The sequence below is a fragment of the Heterodontus francisci genome, chromosome 8, assembly GCF_036365525.1.
Source record: "Heterodontus francisci isolate sHetFra1 chromosome 8, sHetFra1.hap1, whole genome shotgun sequence".
Classification (NCBI taxonomy): Eukaryota; Metazoa; Chordata; class Chondrichthyes; order Heterodontiformes; family Heterodontidae; genus Heterodontus; species Heterodontus francisci.
The window spans coordinates 84,880,380-84,899,154 of NC_090378.1; positions in this window are offsets into that span (position 1 = coordinate 84,880,380).

The window sequence follows — 18,775 nt, forward strand, 5'->3', positions numbered from 1 at the left end:
CATTGTAGATCGCTATTAATTTCACATAAAATGGCGCTCAATAGACAATACCTCTGCAATAACCATCTGCTCAATTTTCCCTCCTCCCACCACAGTGAAAAAAGGGCCAACATCGGCTTAGCGTCTCTTCGCAGTGATGCGGGCAAGATTTCAAAATCAAGAGAAAATTATTGTCATGAGTCTATACCCCACCAAAGCTGGTGTACTAGCTCAGTGCATCACTGCACTGATTATCACTAGATTCTGAGCACTAGTGTCATACCCAGTCATGTCCTCGTCATAACCTTAAACAAGGATTCAGCATAGAATCTTCTGGAGCTGAATTTTCTTTTTAAATGAACGACAATGGACACTAAAATGCTACATAAGATGGCTGCCATGGGTCAGGTGACTTTTGCAATTTCAGCCAGCATCTCAAGTCTCTGGAAAGTTCTTAATTAAATGACTGTGAGTGAAGTGCATCCCTTGAATGGACATACCAAGAAGAAAACCTTTGTGGAATTCACACCTCCTATTGTTTGTGGTCTTACCCACATCTCAATATCTCTGGACTCCTAGACTCATTGTCTATGAGCTGGAAACTTAAAGAGACCTGTAAGAAACCAGTTAAGTCATTAGTAGGTGCGAATGGCCACCATCCAGCCCCCATTGTATAGCATTGGCTTTGAACTTCAAATCCTTCTGGTTGGACAATAGAAGTATTGATCAGGTGGTCATGTGACCAAAACTAATCAGCAGATATCCAATCCTATTACTCCAAGCACAGACAGAGACTGGGCAGTCGTAAAACAACAACTGCCGAGGCAGCAGAAAAGGCAAAACACCTATGCCTTAAAACCGGAGACCACCACATCTTAAGGCCTACAAGCCTGTTCCTTTTCAAATCCACTAGTACAGAGAACTGACCTCCTAGTAATAAAACTACAAGCAACTAACTTCGTGACCTGCTAAAAATCCACCCCTTCGAGAGAATCCTGCAATGACTTCGATATACGACTCAGGCCATTGAATCCAACTAACTTCACTTCAGGAGCAAATACGCCTTCTTCGCCAGGCTGGCAAAGCATGCCTTTTCCACAAGATGAGCCAAATCACAGGACTTACAAGCTATTCCTTTGTTTGTAATTTGAAAAAGAGCACTATCCTCTTTAACGGCTTTCTTTCTTGAGTGCATGTGTGTGCGAGTGGAGAATGAGTGATGTAGTGTTGGACTTTTGGGGTGAGCGTGTGAATAAAAATAATCCTCTTCATTTCAACCCATGAAAAGCATGCTGCTGGTTATTCAAATTGTCCATACACTCATGTGTTAGGAAACACACATTTTCCTTTTCAACAAAAAAGCACTGATTATAGATATTAAAGGGAAGGGAACTGGGGTTTCAGTTCTCTCTCTCAATTCTGTCCATAACACAAAAAAGCTCAGTGGCCAACTCAATTTGGAAAAAAAATACATGTAGCAGTAGCATTGTCATTATGTCACCATGCTTGATAATCAGCAGTAATATCAAAATATTAGTTTAAATGTAAGGAAATACTGACAATATCACTTAGCAAAAGTTTAGACAGAAGCAATAGCATCTACTACCACAGCTATTGTTTGTCCAAATGGAGTCTCAGTTCAGGCCGCTCCCAGCTTTTCCAGGAGGAGTTTGCTCCAAAAGTTCCTCAACATAATGATACAGCTCTTGCAATTCAAAATGTTTCTTTCAGATCCTATGGTTATGGTGCTGACTGTTACAGATGAAGAGGACCTGATGAAGTCAAAAATGTCATCCCTCTAATAGTTGCTAGATGTCTAACGAGAAACAATTTCAGCAAATTTGGGCAGCACAGTGGCGCAGTGGTTAGCACCGCAGCCTCACAGCTCCAGGCACCCGGGTTCGATTCTGGGTACTGCCTGTGCGGAGTTTGCAAGTTCTCCCTGTGACCGCGTGGGTTTTCTCCGGGTGCTCTGGTTTCCTCCCACCGCCAAAGACTTGCTGGTGATAGGTAAATTGGCCATTGTAAATTGTCCCCAGTGTAGGTAGGTGGTAGGGAATATGGGATTACTGTAGAATTAGTATAAATGGGTGGTTCTTGGTCGGCACAGACTCGGTGGGCTGAAGGGCCTGTTTCAGTGCTGTATCTCTAAATAAATAAATAAATAAATATGATCTACTTCTCATTGGAATCCTCAAGATTCAAGTGCAGTCAAATTTACATTAATGAACAAGTCCACACTGACACTCCATAAAATGTAGAGAATAGAAAAGTTAACTATTCTGCAATATTTCACATAATGCACTGCCACAATACAACTCTCTTTAAGGAGTCTCTCATAAACCACAACCTTTTATATATGGGCAGCGCAGTGGTTAGCACCGCAGCCTCACAGCTCCAGCGACCTGGGTACTGCCTGTGCGGAGTTTGCAAGTTCTCCCTGTGACTGCGTGGGTTTCCACCAGGTGCTCCGGTTTCCTCCCACAGCCAAAGACTTGCAGGTTGATAGGTAAATTGGCCGTTGCAAATTGACCCTAGTGTAGGTAGGTGGTAGGAGAATGGTGGAGATGTGGTAGGGAATATGGGATTAATGTAGGATTAGTATAAATGGGTGGTTGTTGGTCGGCACAGACTCGGTGGGCCGAAGGGCCTGTTTCAGTGCTGTATCTCTAAATAAAAAAAAATAAAAGCTATCATCTCTGACTTTTTCAGTAACATACAATCCATCTCAAGCAGCTCTTCATAAGATATTCCTCCTTTGTATAATCTTTTTAATAGACTCGAATATAGCATTTTACAAAAATGCAATGTATATGTAAGATGTTACAGGCATTAATAGTAATATGTAATGCATTACCTGTCCCAATATCGTAACTGGAGCTTTGTTTGCTGTTGCAATTACCATCAAAACCTTGAACGGTGATGGTATATGTTTGACTACAGTGAAGAGCCGGGATCTGACAATTGACTTCAGACGTGGTGCAGGTGGCTAAGTGTCCATCACTCCCTTCTGCTGTAGCAGTGTACGACAGTGTTTGATTACTCGGCTCCCATGAAAGCAAGGCGGTATTATTCTCACTATAAGCTTCCACATTCTGAGGGGGGCATGGCACTTGGTTGGGGGAATAAACAGAGAACAGAAAAATAAATGTCTATCATCAGCATACCAAAGTTCTAATTAAATACTTTGAAGACAAAGTCTGAGAATAAACACTGAATGGTAAGCACGCTACTGACTCTAGAGGAGCAAGATCCCATGTAGAGAGACTGCATTTGAATCCCAATCTAGACTATAATTTGAATTTTAGCTTTTGGATTCAGTGGTACATTCATTTGTTTCTGAACCAGCTGTTTTTACTGGTAGCAACACATTTTGTGAAGGGGGTAGTGGTGGGAGGCAGGGAGGAATGAGAGAAGTGGCAGAGGAAAGGCAGTGTTCTCTATGTGGCTTCTTCCTTCTTACAAAGTAAGCTTCTGGTTGCTAACATAAAGTACTAATCAGCTACAGTATAGTGATCATAAACCCAGACTATTCCAAACTGCCTGCTGAACAAAGTCACCACCATTTCATGAGAAGGGAATGCGCTCTGAACCCACAATGCCTGATACAGCTTGTGAGTAATTACAAAGCAATAAGCGTTCCCAGGTCACATGTAACATAGTCCAAAGTGAGGGAAAGATCTCTTTCTTCTGCCTTAACCTGCAACTTTAGAGGACCGCTACACTCGGGTAATGTTTGTATTCCCCATTCCAGTCCCTTGTCTGCAATTTTGTACTGTGGATTCATGCTTGCTGGACAGCATTAAGTGGCTAAATTTGTTTCACTTAGGCTCTTAATATCCAGCAGAGATATGATAATTATGTGCCTCAGATTGATTCAGAACAAGGTCCCAAAGATGAAAGTACAATATTCTAACCCATTGTGCTACCCGTTCTATGTTCAATAGGGAATTAAGGAAGACCAATTTTACACAAAGCATATAAAGGCAAGGTACCTGAAAGGCCATTAAGTAAATGGCATAAATAGACTCGAGACAACTGGATTTGTTTCTGGTGGAAAAGAGGATAAAGAACTTTCACAAGGTAGATAGAAATCTATCAATAAATGTGATGTGCTTATTAGGCCAAATGGCCTTTTCCTGCTCCTAAGATGTTCTTTATTGTTATCTTTACATGTTATTGTTTTCTTACATTTTCTACATCGCTTCTGATTTCTCTTTTCAGACCTCGCAATGTATTTTTGTCACTCTTTTCTTCCTTTATCTCTCCCTTTGGTTCCAAATCTCTAACTTCCTTTATCTTAGCAGTATTGACTTTTTCAAACCTACACACCCTCCATATCTTTCCAACTGTCTGTGTTTCTCTTAGCATCTTTGACCATTATTGATCTACCAATATCCTTTCTGTCACAGATGGCCAATTTGATGACATTTCTCAGTGACCAAAAAAGCCACAATTTGGAATGAATGTCTGGTTTTAATATTGTCCTTAAAACCTCTTCTCAACTTGAGCATAACCTTTGCTCCAAATTGTTTGTAATTGCATCAAAAACAGAATTCTAATGATTCAAAGGAAGACTTTTGGAAATCAATAAGGATTTCCCCCCATCCACCTTATACTGTTTATTGGTTCTTGCAGCTGGGGTAGATCTTCATCTTTACCTGGGTCTTAAGCATCACCTGGGGAGACGTACAAAGAGAACTCTGGTGGGAAGATCTCATGTTGGTAACAGAATCTGCATGATTTTCCTTCCATTGAAATTAATGCTCAGAAATAAGGATGAGAAACTGCCCCACTGTTAGTGAAAGAAGTGGAAACCCATGCATGTGTCAGGTGACACTTGAATGATAAATTATAGTAACTGAGATGGTAAAACATAAGCATGCGGAAGATGAACGTGTACTGTTCTATAATCAGTTTTGTGCTGGTGCTAAAATACTTGTAAAGTTCAGGAAATTAATCCCCCAAGTGGATTGCATGATAATGAGGCTAATTCTAGGACAGTTAAAGAATTTATGGGACAGCTTTCCTCTTTGCTTTCTCAGTCTGCCACCCACTCATTCCATACTGCTTCCCTACGACCCATCTGAATATTTCAACTTCCCAGTGATAAGGTTGGAGTCTGATGACAATCCTTCTGCTACTCTGGATTGTTTCACCAGATTATAAACCTGTATGAATCCAAAGTAAGGAATTACAAGAGTGCTTTTATGAAATGGGAATAATTTAGTGATTAGTAATTTACACTATTAACCAAAATAAATAACTTTGGAGTGAATAATTATACTCTTTGCATCATGGATAACTTGAAGCAACAATATTTATTTTCAGATAAAACACAAATAAATGCTGTAACTTGCCTTGCCTTTTATTCAGATTTTCATTATTTTGTCAAATTGGCTTTGAAGTTAAATACCTGACTGAATTTCCAATCCTGAAGAATATAAAGTGCTGCTGCAATGACCAGCCCGCGCCATCACAGTCACTAAATAACTCTCTCCACACGGGAGATGGAAGATTGCACAGCTTGTGTCTGTTGTGTTGCACGACAGTCTGTCTCCGCTGTTCATCTCCAAAAGTGCAATGTACGAGTCAGCTCCATCACTTTCCATCCACTTCAATGATGCCAGATTCAAAGCACAATCCACATGAGCATTAACAAGCACTGGAGGACAGGGAGCTGAGCATTATGAAGCAATGGCAGAAAGAAAAAGATTAGTTTCCATTCTGTGCATGGTAAATTTCTGCCAACCATCAAACTTTCACTGCCTAATTTTGCATTTTTATAAATGGAGCACACACAATTAATGTCTTTGACTGTTAAAGTTATGTTTCTCTAACTATTAATTAAAATGAGCTGATTTTTGGTGACCTTTGCTCATGGATAGACTGGGATCTAGATTGGAGTGTTTAACCTGGGGCATAATCCCATTCTCAGATGTGTATTAGTGCATAATACAGTGGGCAAGAGGCGAGGAAGTAGAACATAGCAAAAGCAGCAAGGACAGCTGGCACAGAATTTCAATATGTTAACCACTGGACCAAACCAGTACTCAGTGATGCCATTGATTCTCGCACCCACGCTCTTTGGGATTTTCTTCTCCCTACTGCTTTCACATGCGTTCAAGTCCTCGGAAGACGGAATTTTCCTCCACACAAGATCAGGGGGCAGGTTGTTCAACCTTGCCCGTCTAAGAGCGAAGTCCAAAGTACGGAAAGTCCTCATCAGGGAACTCCTCTTTGCTGACGATGCTGCTTTAACATCTCACACTGAAGAGTGCCTGCAGAGTCTCATCGACAGGTTTGCGGCTGCCTGCAATGAATTTGGCCTAATCATCAGCCTCAAGAAAATGAACATCATGGGGCAGGACGTCAGAAATGCTCCATCCATCAATATTGGCGACCACGCTCTGGAAGTGGTTCAAGAGTTCACCTACCTAGGCTCAACTATCACCAGTAACCTGTCTCTAGATGCAGAAATCAACAAGCGCATGGGAAAGGCTTCCACTGCTATGTCCAGACTGGCCAAGAGAGTGTGGGAAAATGGCGCACTGACATGGAACACAAAAGTCCGAGTGTATCAAGCCTGTGTCCTCAGTACCTTGCTCTATGGCAGCGAGGCCTGGACAACGTATGTCAGCCAAGAGCGACGTCTCAATTCATTCCATCTTCGCTGCCTCCGGAGAATACTTGGCATCAGGTGGCAGGACCGTATCTCCAACACAGAAGTCCTCGAGGCGGCCAACATCCCCAGCTTATACACACTACTGAGTCAGCGGCGCTTGAGATGGCTTGGCCATGTGAGCCGCATGGAAGATGGCAGGATCCCCAAAGACACATTGTACAGCGAGCTTGCCACTGCTATCAGACCCATCGGCCGTCCATGGCTCCGCTTTAAAGACGTCTGCAAACGCGACATGAAATCCTGTGACATTGATCACAAGTCGTGGGAGTCAGTTGCCAGCGTTCGCCAGAGCAGCCATAAAGGCAGGGCTAAAGTGTGGAGAGTCGAAGAGACTTAGCAGTTGGCAGGATAAAAGACAGAGGCGCAAGGGAAGAGCCAACTATGTAACAGCCCCGACAATCAACTTTTTCTGCAGCACCTGTGGAAGAGCCCGTCACTCTAGAATTGGCCTTTATAGCCACTCCAGGCGCTGCTCCACACACCACTGACCACCTCCAGGCGCTTACCCATTGTCTCTTGAGATAAGGAGGCCAAAGAAGCTAACCACTGGACCTTGAGAGAAGAGCTTAGTTAAACACACGGTGGGGGGGAGGGGGAAGAGGGGGAAGGCAGATAGCAGCTGTTCTGACAGATTTATTTCTCCTGGATTTGATTCCTAATCGGAAAGCAAAATCGGTAAAAGATTTTGTTGTTTGTCCAGTCAGAAAATCAGGCCAGGCCTTTAAAGCTCTTGAATTTTTTAGGATTAGCATAAGCTGATTGAGTATACCGTGCATTCCTGCTTGTAGTCCGCACCTTGTTCATGAGTGTTAGTTCCAGTGTAAGGTAATAGCCTTAAGTTGTACTCTGGAAGTTGTAGTCCACCAGAGGAACAGATACTATCACACCGGTACATCCTGAAACTCCACTACTTGGTTAAACCCCTTCATTCATATAATGTCCAGTTACATGATACGAACTTGGAAATGCAGCAGAACTAGGGTTGCCATCACTCCAGGACTTAAAAGATCATGGACACTGCTGCAAGCAACCCAGGAGAAAAAACTTTGGGGCATTAAAAAAATTATGTGCTGTATCATTTTCTTTGAAAATATTATTGGAAGTGGCGATAAGGGCTATTTGACTGCTTAGGGCAGTATGAGATAGACAGTCAAATGATGAAACCTTCAGGAATACATCCAACTAGAGCTGGCAATGCCAAGGGGGACTCAAGCCAAAACCACAGTAATAGAAGGTCCCTGCAGAAAAAAAAAATCCTTCTTGGAGGCATCTCAAAAATACAATGGCTGACATTTTGGATGTTTAATAACTTTTTCAGATTTTCTTTGTGTTGCTTATGTTATAAATCTTATTTACATTTCTTTTGTATTCATATTTGTATTGTTTATGTTATAAATATTATTTATGTGGCTATAAAATCAGCTGAGTCAGAAATTAAGATGGAACCAGTTTGAAAAATATATGTGTAATTTAATTGGTTGATAGTTTGGTGCTCACTGGTTGCTGATTGGTACTTGTTTCTCAGTTGTTTAGTAAGTTAACTGGGGATTGGTTAATTTTGCAGATGATACTGTTTCCTGATTGGAGCATTCCTAGCTCCTTTCTGCAGAGGTTTTGGCAGCTGGGCTACATGCAGTGAGTGGGGATTTAGTATGATTTGTTAGTTTTTTATGAATTATATTTATGCTAATTAGGTACAACTGTGACTGACATATTCTGTCTGTGAAACTTTCATCTGCAAATACATGTGCCCATGCACTAAACCTTTACTTCCTCCTTCTAATGCTGTATGTAAATTGATGGGTAAATAGGTTTGCAAATGTTGGTGGACCCCAAATGTAGAAGGAACTCAAATGTAGATGGACCCAATACTCTGAGGATAAATTGCTGGAAGGAAAAGAATGGAAATCACACTGTATGCAAGAAACTACTTGTTAAGTCCTTGTTAAATGCTTGACTGTGGATTTGTTAAATTGAAATGTAAAGAAGGATGTGCCAAATCCTGTAGGGTGCCATACAGAGGAACTTTACTTTCAGAATATCCAGAGGAATCAGATGTTACTGTAGGAATGAGTGTGAGAAAGGATGAGAACGCCAATCGAACAGTGACAATATTAACAATATTAACCTCAAGTATGGTTAGTAATTTTTAAAAATGTTTTTCTCTATGTTAAACATTAAAATGAAACTGGAATGAATTAAATTAGTCAATTAAGTAAAAGTCAAAAGTAACTACTTTTACCTGTTTCAATTGTTGCAAAACTCTTGGAAGGTCGTAAAGTGTTGCACTGTTCATTGAGCCCTATTATGGATATGTTGTATATTTGGCCACATTGTAAGTTTGTGAGCTCACAGTTTGTTTCTGTTGTGTTACAGGAATGTGTCAATCCATCACTATTTTCTGCTATCACAGCATATGACACTGCTCCATCACGGTTATCCCAGAACACCTCAATAGCATCAGCATCACAGTCCAAATAAGCAGTTGGGTTGTTTGGGTCACATGGCACTAGATAATACAATGTACCATAAAAGTAAGTCATCAAAACCAGTTACTAATATGAACATACGAATGAGAAGCAGGAGTGAGCCACTCAGCCCCTCGAGCCTGCTCTACTATTCAACAAGATCATGACTGATCTGATTGTACTTCAACTTCACATTCATGCCTACCCCTGATAACCTTTCACCCTCTTGGTTATCAAGAATCTATCTACCTCTGCCTTATATATATTGAAAGACAATGCTTCCACTGCCTTTTGAGGAAGAGAGTTCCAAAATCTCACATCCCTGAGAAAAAAATTCTCCTCATCTCTGTCTTAAAGGGGCGACCACTTATTTTTAAACAGTGACCCTAGTTCTAGATTCTCCCACAAGAGGAAACATCCTTTGCACATCCACCCTGTCAAGAGCTCTCAGAATACTGTATTCGCTGCTCACAATGTGGTCTCCTCTACATTGCGGAGACCAAATGCAGATTGGGCGACTGCTTTGTGGAACACCTCTGCTCAGTCCAAAAGCATGACCCCGAGCTTCCGGTTGCTTGCCATTTCAACACACACCCCTGCTCTCATGCCCACACGCCTGTCCTGGGCTTGCTGCAGTGTTCCAGTGAACATCAACGCAAACTCGAAGAGCAGCATCTCATTTACCGATTAGGCACGCCAGACTGCCAGACTGAACATTAAGTTCAATAATTTCAGAGCATGATGGGCCTCCCTTTTTATTTTTAGTTATTTTTTCTTTTTTATTTCTTATTTGTTTATTTTATTTTAGTTTGTTTCATCATTCATTTTTTTACCATGTGCCTACCCACTTTTTTCATGTTTGTGCTTTGGGCTAGGGCTGTTCATTTTTCTGTCAATCAACACCTTCTCTGCACTGACGCTTTGTCTTTCAACACACCATTAACATACCATTTGCCTTTGCTCCATGACCTTCTGGTCAGTAATTCTCTGTGATCCTCTGTCCTATCAACACCTTCCCTTTTGCTATCTCTTGTCCCACCCCCACTTTATTTGCTCAAAACCTATTACATTTCTCACATTTTCCAGTTCTTATGAAGGGTCACTGACCTGAAACATTAACTCTGCTTCTCTCTCCACAGATGCTGTCAGACCTGCTGAGTATTTCCAGCATTTCTTGCTTTTATTTCAGAATGTTATATGTTTCAATCAAGTCGCCTCTTACTCTTCTAAACTCCAGCGGATACAAGCCCAGCCTGTACAACCTTTCCTCATCAGACAACCCGCCCATTCCTGGTATTAGTATCGTAAACCTTCTCTGAATTGCTTCCAACGCATTTACATCTTTCCTTAAATAAGGAGACCAATACTGTACACAGTTCTCCAGATGTGGTCTCACCAATGCCCTGTATAACTGAAGCATAACCTCCCTACTTTTGTATTCAGTTCCCCACACAATAAACAATAACATTCTATTAGCTTTCCTGATGACTTGCTGTACTTGCTTACTAACCTTTTGCGATTCATGCACTAGGACATCCAGATCCCTCTGCATCTCAGAGCTCTGCAATCTATCACCATTTAGATAATATGCTTTTTTATTCTTCCTGTCAAAATGGACAATTTCACATTTTTCCACATTATACTTCCTTTGCCAGATTGTTGCCCAATACTTAACCTATCTATAATCCCTTTGTAGCCTTCTAATGCCCTCTTCACAACTTAGTTTCCTACCTATCTATGTGGCATCAGCAAATTTAGCAACCATACCTTCAGTCCCTTCATCCAAGTCATTTATATAAATTGTAAAAAGTTGAGGCCCCTGCACTGATCCCTGTGGCACACCACTTGTTACATCTTGCCAACCAGAAAATAACCCACTTATGCCTACTCTCTGTTTCCTGTTAGCTAGCCAATCTTCTATCCATGCCAATATGTTACCCCCTACACCATGAGCTTTTATTTTCCGCAATAACCTTTGATGTGTCACCTTATCAATGCCTTCTGGAAATCTAAGTACAGTACATCCACTGGTTCCCCACCATCGTCAGGACATATCACTTCTTCAAAGAACTCAAATGAACTCTAACAGGACTAGACAGGCTAGATGCAGGGAGGATGTTCCTGATGGCTGGGGAGTCCAGAACAAGGGGTCACAGTCTCAGGATACGGGGTATGCCATTTAGAGCCGAGATGAGGAGACGTTTCTTCACTCAGAGGGTGGTGAACTTGTGGAATTCTCTACTGCAGAAAGCAGTGGAAGCCAAGTCATTAAATATATTCAAGAAGGAGATAGATATATTTCTTAATGCCAAAGGGATCAAGGGATATGGGCAGAAAGCGGGAACAGGGTACTGAATTAGACAATCAGCCATGATCTTTTTTAATGGCGGAGCAGGCCCGAAGGGCAGAATGGCCTACTCCTGCTCCTATTTTCTATGTTTCTATGAATTGGTTAAACATGATTTCCCTTTCACAAAACCATGTTGACTCTGCCTGATTACCTTGATTTTTTTTAAATTTCCGTGCTATAGCAGTTTAAATAATAGCTTCTAACATTTTCCCTATGACAGATGTTAAGCTAACTGGTCTGTAGTTTCTTGCTTTCTGTCTCCCTCTCGTTTTGAATAAAGGAGTTACATTTGTGATTTTCCAATCTAATGGAACCTTTCCCGAATCTAGGGAATTTTGGAAAATTAAAATCAATACATCAGCTATCCCACTAGCCACTTAAGACCCTAGGGACTTGTCAGCCTGCAGCTCCAACAATTTGTTCAGTACCACATCCATGATGATTGTAATTTTCTTGAGTTCCTCCCTCCCTTCCATTTCCTGATTTACAGCTATTTCTGGGATGTTACTTGTACCCTTTATAGTGAAGACCGAAGCAAAATACCTGTTCAATTCATCTGCCATTACCTTATTTTCCATTATTAATTTTATTTATAGATATAGCACTAAAACAGGCCCTTCAGCCCACCAAGTCTGTGCCCACCATCAACCACCCATTTATACTAATCCTACATTAATCCCATATTCCTACCACATCCCCACCTTCCCTGAATTCCCCTACCTATACTAGGGGCAATTTATAATGGCCAATTTACTTATCAACCTGCAAGTCTTTGGCTGTGGGAGGAAACTGGAGCACCCAGCAAAAACCCACGCAGTCAGAGGGAGAACTTGCAAACTCCGCACAGGCAGTACCCAGAATTGAACCTAGGTCGCTGGAGCTGTGAGGCTGCAGTGCTAACCACTGCGCCACCCCAGACTCACTTTCTATAGGACCAACGCTCACTGTTAACTTTTTAAAAAACTATAGAAACTCTTACTATTTGTTTTTATATTGTTAGCTAGCTTTCGCTCATACTCTAATTTTTCCATCCTTATTAATCTTTTAATCATACTTTGCTTTTTTATATTCTGTCCAATCTTCTGATCTGCCACTCACCTTTGTGCAATTTTATGCTTTTTATTTAATGTTGATACTATCATTAACTTTTTTAGTTAACCATTTTGTGGCGCATTTGCACATTCTGGAAGCTACATATATTAATACACAAGACCCTGTTCTTTGCAGACAGAAAGAACATTGCACCTGTTTCAGCTAAATGAACTAAGTGACAGCCATTCACTGGTTCATTCCTCAGGGCAATGCCTTGACCAATCAGAGTCAAGCTGCCTAGTTTAAATTTCAAACAAAGCTTGGCAATTAACTGTCAATCATCATAAATGGGTGCATTCCCCATGGCAATGTCTCTACCAGAGTCCATTTGCCAACCAATCAGCACTCACTTCTCATACAGTATAAATTTGTTGCTTTCCCTTACATTGGTATTCTTGCGAATTGTCCTGATGAGTGCAAGACGAAAAGCTTCGACAAAATGTCTCTGTTTTCAGCAATACTCAAGTTCTGTACTACCAAACGACTATTCATATTATGATTGCTGATGTCTCGGGGCGCCTTCACTATGAGGTCATTAATTAATCCTATCTTGTTGCACAGTACCAGGTCTAGTATAGCCTGCTCTTTGGTTGGCTCCAGAATATGCTGTTCTAAGAAAATATCCCAAAACCATTCTATGAACCCATCTAGACTATCTTTGCCCATGCGATTTTTCCAGTATATATGTAGATTAAAATCCCCCATGATTGTCGCTATACCTTTCTGACAAGCTCCCATTATTTCTTCATTTATACCCCATCCTACCATGTGTTACTGTTAGGGGGCCTGTACACCAGTCCCACAAGTGACTTCTTTCCTTTATTGTTTCTCATCTCTACCCAAACGGCTTCTACATCCTGGTTTCCTGAACTTAGGTCATCCCTCTGTATTGTGCTAATATCATCTTTAATGAATAGAGCCAACCCTCCACCTTTTCCTGGTTTCCTGTCCTTCCCAAATGTCCTGTAGCCTTCAATGTTCAGGTCCCAATCTATTACATCCTGCAGCCATATCTCTTTAATGGCTATCAGATCGCACTTATTCATTTCTATTTGCACTATCAGGTCATCTGTTTTGTTTCAAATGCTATGTGCATTCAGATACAGAGCCTTTAGTTTTGTACTTTTATTATTTTTGTAACTTCTAGCTGTATCTGATTTACTCTCAGATTTGTACTCTCTGTCCCTCCTGTCACGGTCTTATTATCATTTCCCATGTTAATACCTTTCTCTCTTGCCTTGTCTCTACTCTTTGATTTCCCACATCTTCCCAAATTTGATCCCTTGCCCCCACTATTTAGTTTAAAACTCTCTCTACTTCCTGAGTTATGCGGCTCACTAGAACACTGGTCCCAGCATAGTTCAGGTGAAGACTGTTCCAACGGTACAACCCCCACTTTCCCAAGTACTGGTGCAGGTGCCCCACGAAGCGGAATCCACTTCTACCACACCAGTCTTTGAACCACACATTCATTTCTCTAATCTTATTTGCCCTATGCCATGTGGCTCAGATCATAATCCAGAGATTATTACCTTTGAGGTTCTGCTTCTTAATCTGGTGCCAGTTCCTCATACTGACTAAACAGAACCTCTTTCCTTGTCCTGCTTATGTCATTGGTACCTACATGGACTACAGTGACTGGATCCTCCCCTTCCCATTGTAAGTTCTTCTCCAGCCCCAAATTGATATCCCTAACCCTGGCTGGCAACACAGTCTTCTGCAGTCTCATTGTTTGCTGCAGAGAACAGTGTCAATCCCCCTCATTATACTGTCCCCAACTATCACTGCTTTGCTTTTTGCTCCCCCTACTTGAACAGCTTCCTGCACAATGGTGCTATGGCCCAGTCTGCTCATCCACCCTGCAGTCCTTGCTTTCGTCCACACAAGTTGCCAGCACCTCAAACCAGTTTGACAATTGCAAAGGCTGAAGCTCCTCCACTACTGTCTACTACGGTCCCTTTACCTGCTTCACTTACAGTCAACACCTCTGACCCTCATCGCTGGCCAAAACAGACGGCCCTATTCTAACGGGTGTGACTGTCTTCTGGTACAAAGTTTCCAGGTATCTCTCCCCCTCCCTGATTTTGCTCAGTGTCTGCAGTTCAGCTTCTAGATCAATAATCCTGATCTGGAATTCCTCTAGCTGCTTACACTTTCTGCAGATGTGTTTGTTCTGGACCGTGTTAGTGTCCAGGAGATCCCATATTCCACAGCTGCAATGCGACACCTGTCCTGCCATTGTTACTTATGTTATTTAGTTAATTTACTTTAATTACTTTCTTAATTAACTTAGAATAATTCCTATGTATACTACAATTTACTGTGCTTATTAAATGCTAGTACCACCTACAACTAAGAGTTATACATTTCTTAATTACACAGATATGTGTTTTAGGTATTTATTTTAAAGATTTAGTTCTTTTTATTTATAGATCTTCCTTAACGCTGGTGTCCTAAACTGGCTAGTAACACACTGTCCCTTACACCAAGCACTTACCGGCCAATCAACTTACTAAATACCAGATTTTACTAATACTAATAAAAGCTTACAATTACTGATAAATTACCTGAGTTTTGAAAGATAAATGAGCAAAATAACAAAATACTCATTCGCCAATTAACTTACAACTTTCTTGTGATGTCACACCACAATCTCCCACACTGTTTTTAAACCGTCTCTTTCTCTCTCTCTCTCCCGGTGTGCTGTGCTGGTCCCGTGCTGTTTTTAAACTGTCTCTCTCTCTCGCCATAAGAATCATTTACAGTACATTGTTTTTTGCATCTACACAATCACAGTTAACTTTGCATGTTGTGTCAGATAAGGGGTCATATTCTTATTGTACAAACAAATTTGATTTGTTCTGGTGCAAAATTAGCTTCAAGTCCTGGCCAGTACTAACCTAATGAATTATGTCTGAGCATCTGGTCGATAAAAGGATGCTGACCTGACTTCCATTTATGTTGGCAATCTAGATGGATTTGTTGTATATGTTATTTACAGTTTTCTTAATAGCCAATAGAGCCAGCAACCACAAATTTGCTTTCTACTTAGAAATAAGAACATAAGAACAAGGAGCAGGAGTAGGCAATTCAGCCCCTCGAGCCTGCTCCGCCATTCAGTACGATCATGGCTGATCTCATCTCGGCCTCAACTCCACTTTCCTGCCCGTTGTCCATAACCCTTCAACCCATTACTAATTAAAAATCTGTCTATCTCCTCCTTAAATTTACCCAATGTCCCGGCATCCACGACACTCTGGGGAAGTGAATTCCACAGATTCACGACCTTTTGAGAGAAGTAATTTCTCCTCATCTCTGTTTTAAATCTGCTACCCCTTATCCTAAAACAATGACTTCTCGTTCTAGATTGCCCCACAAGAGGAAACATCCTCTCTATGTCTACTTAATCCCCTTAATCATCTTATATACCTCAATTAGATCTCCTCTCATTCTTCTAAACTCCAGAGAGTAAAGGCCTAAACTGCTCAGTCCCATTTCGTTAGACAAACCCCTCATCTCTGGAATCAATCTAGTGAACCTCCTCTGAACTGCCTCCAATGCAACTACATCCTTTCTCAAGTAAGGGGACCAAAACTGTATGCAATACTCCAGTTGTGGTCTCACTAATGCCTTGTACAGTTGCAGCAACACCTCCCTACTGTTCTACTCTATTCCTTTAGCAATAAATGCCAAAATCCAATTTGCCTTCCTTATCACCTGCTGTACCTGCAAACTAGTTTTCTGCGATTCATGCACGAGGACACCCAGATCCCTCTGCACCGAAGCACTCTGAAGTTTCTCTCCATTTAGATAATAATTTGCCTTTCTATTCTTCCGCCCAAAATGGATAACCTCACACTTATCCACGTTAAAATCCATCTGCCAAATTTTGGCCCATTTATCTAATCTATCCATATCCATTTATAGATTTCTTGTTTCTTTATTGCAACTTACTGTCCCATCTAATTTAGTGTCATCTGCAAATTTGGCTATAGTACCTTCTATCCCTGCATCCAGGTCATCTATATAGATTGTAAAAAGTTGGGGCCTACGGAAATGACGTGAATGGTATCTTCCACTATCGTTAACGATGGTCCGACCTGTATCCGGGAGCAAGTTTACTGAAATTATTCCTTTCCGTCCAACTATAATACTCGCAGACCGAACCCTGTGGCACCCCATTAGTTACATCTTGCCAACCAGAAAAAGACCCATTTATCCCGACTCTCTGTTTTCTGTTGGTTAGCCAATCCTCTATCCAAGCTAATAAATTGCCCCTAACCCCATGTGAACTTACCTTGTGTATTAACCTTTTGTGCGGCATCTTATCAAATGCCTTCTGGAAGTCCAGATAAACTACATAAATAATTAATTCCCAACAAAAATATATATTAAAAAATTTTGCATATGCATGCATTTCCTGACTACAAAACCTTACTTCCTGTTGTTATATTTTGGCCACACTTTTGAGTCAGCTTTTTCCATTATGAATTCTGATGTCCACATCATGTTTTGGAATTTTTTAAAAGCATTTTTCTACGGAAATTATTTGGATATAATTTACGTTAAAGTGTTGCTTTAAAATTGATGTGAGTTGACAGAAATTTAAAATCCAACTTACAGTTACAAGCAGGAGCTGCTGGGACAAAGAGGTGATTGGTAACTTAACTGAGAGTCATAGAGTCATCTACAGCACTGAAGGAGGCCGTTCGGCTCTTCAAATCTATGCCAGCTCTCTGCAGAGCAATTCAGTCAGTCCCACTTCCACGCAAATTTATTTCCTTCAAGTGCCCATCCAATTTCCTTTAGAAATCATTGATCGTTTCTGCTTCCACCAGCCTCATGTGCAGTGAGTTCCAGGTCATTACCACTCGTTGTGCAATAAAAGCTCTTCCTCATATTCCTTTGCATCTCTTACCCAAAACCTTCAATCTGTGTACACCTCTATCAAAGCTCCCCTCAATCTCCTTTGCTCAAGGAGAACAACCTAACCTTGTAACTATAATTCCCCCATCCCTGGAACCATTCTGGTAAATCTCCTCTGAACCCTCTCAAGGACCCTCATATTCTTCTTAGAGTCAATGAGCCACCACTGAAACTATTACCCATGATGATTTAAATGAGGATTGAGACCCATTATCAGATATAGAATAGATAAGGGAGAACCAGTGGATGTGGTGTATTTGGACTTTCAGAAGGCTTTCACTAAGGTCCCACATAAGAGATTAGCAAAGCACATGGGATTGTGGGTAAGGTACTGACATGGATCGAGAACTGAAGTTCCGAAGAAGGGTTACTGACCCGAAATGTTAACTCTGCTTCACCTTCCACAGATGCTGCCAGACCTGCTGAGTATTTCCAGCACTTCTTGTTTTTATTTCTGATTTCCAGCATCCGCAGTATTTTGCTTTTATTATTATGGATAGAGAACTGGTTGGCAGACAGGAAACAAAGAGTAGGAATAAATGGGTCTTTTTCCGAGTGGCAGGCAGTGACTAGTGGGGTACCGCAGGGATCAGTGCTTGCACCCCAGCTAGTCACAATATATATTAATGATATAGATGTGGGAATTAAATGTAATATATCCAAGTTTGCAGATGTCACAAAGCTGGGTGGGAGTGTGAGCTGTGAGGAGGATGCAGAGAAGCTCCAGTGTGATTTGGACTGGTTGAGTGAGTGGGAAAATACATGGCAGGTGAAGTATAATGTGGATAAATGTGAGGTTATCCACTTTGGTGGCAAAAACAGAAAGGCAGATTATTATCTCAACGGCAATAGATTGGGAAAGGGGGAGGTGCAGTGAGACCTGGGTATCCTTGTGCACCAGTTGCTGAAAGTAAGCATGTAGGTGCAGCAGGCAGTTAAGAAGGCAAATGATATGTTAGCCTTCATAGTGAGAGGATTCGAGTACAGGAGCAAGGATGTCTTGCTGCAATTATACAAAGCCTTGGTGAGACCACATCTGGAGTATTGTGTGCAGTTCTGGTCTCCTTATCTGAGGAAGGATGTTCTTGTTATGGAGGGAGTGCAGCGAAGGTTCACCAGACTGATTCCTGAGATGGCAGGACTGACGTATGAAGAGAGATTGGGTCGATTAGGCTTGTATTCGCTAGAGTTTAGAAGAATGAGAGGGGATCTCATAGAAACCTACAAATCTATCAGGACTGGACAGACTAGATGCGGGAAGGATGTTCCCGATGG